Source organism: Micromys minutus, assembly GCF_963924665.1.
Source record: "Micromys minutus genome assembly, chromosome: 26".
Lineage (NCBI taxonomy): Eukaryota > Metazoa > Chordata > Mammalia > Rodentia > Muridae > Micromys > Micromys minutus.
Window position 1 is genome coordinate 11,048,536 of NC_137961.1, and position 5,649 is coordinate 11,054,184.

At 38.9% G+C, this 5,649-nt stretch overlaps 1 pseudogene across 1 annotated transcript; it reads right to left on the reverse strand.

The window, feature by feature from the left end:
• Nucleotides 1-1,024: 1,024 nt before the first annotated feature.
• On the reverse strand, nucleotides 1,025-1,684 carry LOC308437496 (peptidyl-prolyl cis-trans isomerase A-like; annotated as a pseudogene). The gene has a single exon. The product of its transcript is annotated as a peptidyl-prolyl cis-trans isomerase A-like (transcript).
• Nucleotides 1,685-5,649: the final 3,965 nt, after the last annotated feature.

The window sequence follows — 5,649 nt, forward strand, 5'->3', positions numbered from 1 at the left end:
AGATTTTTTTCTCATTTTGATGCTCGGTTCAGCTCACACAGTAATAAGACAGGAACTGTCTCACTGTACATTCAGAACAATAGGCCAAGGGGAAATGGAGAGATCCTCTGAGAATGATAAAGAAGATTAATTCTTGATTTATAAATCATCTCTCTTTGCCACTGTGCCTGCTCTAGGTATTCAGGGCTAATGCATACAGAGGTCACTGTTGTAGCACTATAGTCACTAGCCCTGGAATTCCCTGCCAGAACAGAGTGATAAGATCAATGGTTTTTTGTTCATTTGGTTGGTTTTTTTTTTTTTTTTTTTTTTTTTTTTTTTTTTTTTTGGATAGGCTTGTATCACTTTAATTCTCGTGGCCAGAAACTGATGAATCTGGCAACAGGAGGGAAAAGCCAAAGCTTGGTGCACATGCCTGTGCTCATAGGTACTTGGGATCACAGGTACTCTGAGACAACATGGGAAAATACAGCAAGACTCCACCTCCATGCTACCCTTCACCAATAATAAAAAAGAGAAGAAATAAGAAACCGTTTCCCACACCTAGCGCACGTTGGGCCTGACATAGCAGCTTCTTCTTTGATCCTGTCATCTTTGATTGTCACGGAGTAGGTGTTGACATGTCCCCTTTCTTTCTTCCTGTATCCAATGTGCTTAAGATCTAAAGTTCGAGTTTAAAAACTAGCTATTCCTAAATGTCAAATACATCATTTCAATCACTTTTATTCAACTGACGTTCATTGTGTGCCTATTGTATACTAGATGCATTATGTACTCAGGTCTTAGATCTACAGGAGACAGACTAAAAAGGCAAAGGCTGGTTTCACACCCTCACAGGTGGGTGGGAGAACAGGAACCAGACTAGTGTATTCATAAGTGCAGAAAGAAGGTGTTCAGGATGGTCATGACAGAGGTAGTGGCATTCCAGACAGACAGACAGAAGGTCTTTACCAAAGGCAACAAAAGCCTTAGATTTCTTTTTTTTTTCTTATTTAGTTTTTATTCATAATCATAAACTTAACTTTGCAATCCAGCTAGACTTTAAGGGGAATGAGGAAAATACGGAACCCAAAGAACTTCAGTGAGAGCAGAGATTATAGGATATTGCGAGCAGATGGGGTGGGAGTGCTCTCCTGAGCTACAGAAGGAATGGTTTGATGGGTAAAATGCCCGCAAGTCAGAAGAAATTAGAGTTGTCCACAGTCGGAAATGGTGATCTTCTTGCTGATCTTGCCATTCCTGGACCCAAAACGCTCCATGGCTTCCACAATGTTCATGCCTTCTTTCGCCTTCCCAGAGACCACATGCAGCCATCCAGCCACTCAGCCTTGGCAGTGCAGATAAAAAAAACTAGGGAACCATTTGTGTTTGGTTCAGCATTTGCCATGGACAAGATGCCAGGACCTGTGTGCTTCAGGATGAAGTTCTCATCCTCAAATTTCTCTTCATAGATGGACCTGCTGCCAGTGCCATTATGGCGTGTAAAGTCACCACCCTGGCACATGAATCCTGGAATAATTCTGTGAAAGGAGGAACCCTTATAGCCAACTCCTTTCTCTCCAGTGCTCAGAGCACGAATGTTTTCTGCTGTCTTTGGAACTTTGTCTACAAACAGCTCGAAGGAGATGTGGCCCAAGGGCTCGCCATCCGCCATGATGTCAAAGAACATGGTGGGGTTGACCATGGCTGCAGCAAGAAGCGAAAAGTGACAGTGGCATCTGCCAAGCCTTAGATTTCTTAAACTTTACTCAGGCTTTTTGCAGAATGACAATTGCTAATAAAGAAGAAGGTCAGTTAGGGAGCAAGCAAACTACCTAAGCAAGTAGTGGTGGTGGCAACACTAGACGTGGTGGCTGACCCAAGCAGCTAAAACTCATACCTTGAAACATAATCATGAAGCAGAGAGAAAACGTGAAGATTCTAGAGCAGTGCTTCCTATCCTTCCTAGTTCTAAAACCACTTCACAGAATTTCTCATGTGTGCTGACCCACAAACATCCAATTGTTTTGTTGCTACTTCATAACTGTAATTTCGCTACTGTGAAGAATTATAATGTCAATATCTCATGTGCAGGATACTTGATGTGCAACCCCCAAAGAGGTCACAACCCACAGGTTGACAACTAGAAGATTTATGTACGCAAAGTCAGCCCCCAGTGATGTACTTCCTCCAGTAAAGCTATACTGCCTAAACATCCACCATAAAATGCCACCAACTGAGCACCAAGTATTCAAATACGTGAGGTCACAGGGAACACTTTTTATTCAAAGTATCACAAGTCTCAGTGGGTACTGAAGAAGTGAGTGATGGACAGAGAACACTTCCTTTGAGAATTCTTCTTCTATTGTATACGTGTTTTTCTATAAATTATACCCTGGGATTGTAGTACCTGCACAAGCACCAAAAGTTGGTGATTAGCAAAAGCAAGAATTATATGTATTTTTGAAATCACTAATATCGACTGAACATTCAATAAGCTCCGGGAACTCTGCAGGTCTGAATCCATTTGGTTCTTATAATTGTCTCAAAAAAACTGATTATGAGATTGGTTAGTTTACATTTGAGAGAGCTGAGACGGGAAGAAGTTAGGTGGGTTCTCTCTGGGGTTCTTGCTCTAAACACTGTGACTGGAGTCAGAAGGAACCATGTTTTATCAAGAGTGAGAAACTGTCCTCTGAGACTATTCACTGGAAAAGGCCCATTAGATTTGCTTTTAAAAAATGAGTCCACAGATGACAGGCAGGTGTCTGCACTATGGAGATCACCTTTTTACTACACAAATCTATTGATTTAAGTACTATTTTTAGAGCTACACAACTGGAAGAAATGCAGGACAAAGTGGAAAGAGATGGGAATTTCCTGTTCAATTTGCTTGTGATGGCTGGATAAATCTGCATGAGTCATATCTCTGAGACAATGAAGTTTAAAGGCTAATGGTGGTGACTGGAGTCACTGGGTGTCCATATCCCCCCTTTCACCATCAGACCCATTTATGAAATAAAATGCAATGAAAGACTGGAAGGAGCCATTTAGGTAAATATAACAGATCACCTACCTTCTGTCACTGTAGGTTCCATTGTAAGGACTAGGAAAATAGAAAACAGTACTGAATAGTTTATACATACATTTCATTAAAATACGTTACTTTACAAATGATATCCTGAGCATTAGCAGGCATGATCTTTGGCTCTGGTGCCATTTGGACAGGATTCGCCTATTTATTACAATCTATAATTTGTCCAACTATAACAGTATTACAGTTGAAAGAAAACTAACAGGAAAGACTCATGTAACTTGGCTGCCTCCTCTGTCCACCATCTCTTCCTGTTGCGGTAGCTCTCATGACAGTCTGCCTTTGTCATTTCACTTGGCCTTGCTCCTAACTCTCTACTGCTCTCTTGTTGTAGAATACCAAGAGTCTGCAAACTGCACACTGTGTGTCATCTCCCACAATGCTCCCTTACTTACTCTCTTCTGTATGATATGGACCAGCTTCAGACATTCCATGAGTTTCATAGCTCTGAACGCTCTAGCTTTTTGGTGGCTCCTTCCTTTATTAAAAAAAAAAAAACATTTTACAGTATATCATACAACGGCATTGATAGGTAACAAATATCATTCATTAAAACATTATTTTTTTATTTTAAAAATTAATCAAACCATCTCCGGGTGGTCCAATGTAGCAGGCCCTAGGCAACGTATCCTTGAGCCAGAGGACCTGATACACACTGAAGGTACTGCTCTCCCTGTGTTGTGGGTCTTTCTCTCCCCATGGTCTCATTCAAATGATGTCAGGAGTGTCACTGTCCTCTTCACTCTCCATCCTCAGCCAGGTTGCAAGGTCTTGACAAGTCTTTATGGATCAATCAATAGTGGATTCTTTGCTTTGCTCTTTTGAGGATCGTTCCTCCATCTCCCTGATTGTTCCTTTCAACTTCCCCCTTTTTTGTTCAATCTTCAAAGAAGTAAGTCTTCAATCTTCCCCTTTAAGTGGAGCCTGGGTCCAGTGTTGTCGGCTTACATGCACTCACTGTTTCCTGTGGTTTTCTCAATGGTGTCATTTTCTCCACATACGCAAAAGAAACTCACCAGCCTCCCTTCATGTTAATTCTCTTAGTTAAACAATCTCATTGTTTGTAAGTAGCACCTTGACTTTAGCTTTAAAATTTAGAGCTGTTTTGATGCTTTCAATAGACTCTGGAGTCCGGTCATGTCTTCTTTTTGATGGTCCCTGAACACATATACTGTGTCTTTCTCTTTTCATTGTTCAAACTGCTCCTTTATCTAGAAGTTCGTACCTGTGGTCCCATGAGCACAGAACTCTGCTTCTCAATGCCCAACCCTAAAAGGTAACAGATACAGTATAACTGTCCCCACCCAAGTATGAACATGTGTTACCTTCAAGACAAAAGGAAAAAATATTAAGCTACACTAAAAGATAACCAAAGAAGAAAAAAGATGAAAGTGACATGAAGATTATTCAGCTTCTACAATGGTAGCAATTGTTACAGTAAGACATTGCAGTATCAACACTTTCTTTTAAGGGATTATAGCAGAAATCAAACAGCAACAGCCAACATAGAGAAATCTACTAACCACCACAGTTTGGGGCTTATCTAGTTATCAGCATGACTAATTCAGACCAGGCTGATTTCAACTTGGATAAATATTTCCATTTCGTAGTTTTGATCTAATCAAGTAAAATAAATTAATGGGAAACATCTGCCTTGTCTCAAGAAATGCCTTGATCACTGAAGTAGCTTTAATGAGACACGTATTGACTAACTGTATTATGCGCCTGTGGGGAGACAGGCAAAGGTTAGCTACAAAGGGATAATGGGAGGAAGCACAGGTCAGGTGCCGTGACAACTCAAATTCAGAAGAACTATAGACGACCACCATAAATAGTAACAAGTAGAACATACTCTTCCTGATGCTAAAAATTAAATATTCTTACATTTTGAAAAGAATGAATGTTTGCTATGGAAAGTCATGTTAGCACAAGGAACCCAAACAATAAATAATTAGCCCGATGCCCAGAGAAAGGAAAGTTTTATATTTTATTGTAGAAATGGTATTTTTGTTATTATTTTGTCTTCTGTATATACTATTATGTGAAATATATGCATAAGGTGATACGTTCTTGATGAGTATTTCTAAGTCAAATATCCTATAAATTTTTGAATATTTTATTTTAGCTTACATTGGAAACTAAAGACCTTACTTAAATTTTTTGCAGATATCTTCAGAGTTTTTAAACCTAAATTTTGAACTTTTATTAATTTTGAAAACTAAATTATCTATTGTTTCATAAATTATATTTATGTTTTACCATATATATGTACATATATATCTATATACATATATGTATGAGCTCAAAATATATTATATAGTTTTATATTATATTTTATAGCAGGTATTTAAGTAAAAACATAATAGGATATTTATGCATTTCTTTCTTTAAATTATTCAGACTCATTCTGTAGTTTTGTTTTATATTTTCACCAAGTTTCATTCTAAAATTTGGTTAATTGTACATTAAATGCACATGAAATAGTGCCAGTAACCCCAGCGCTCTGGAGACTAAGAAGGGCAGAGGCCATCTTGTCCTGCATAGTGAAACCACGCCTTAGAATCCTGGAAATGACA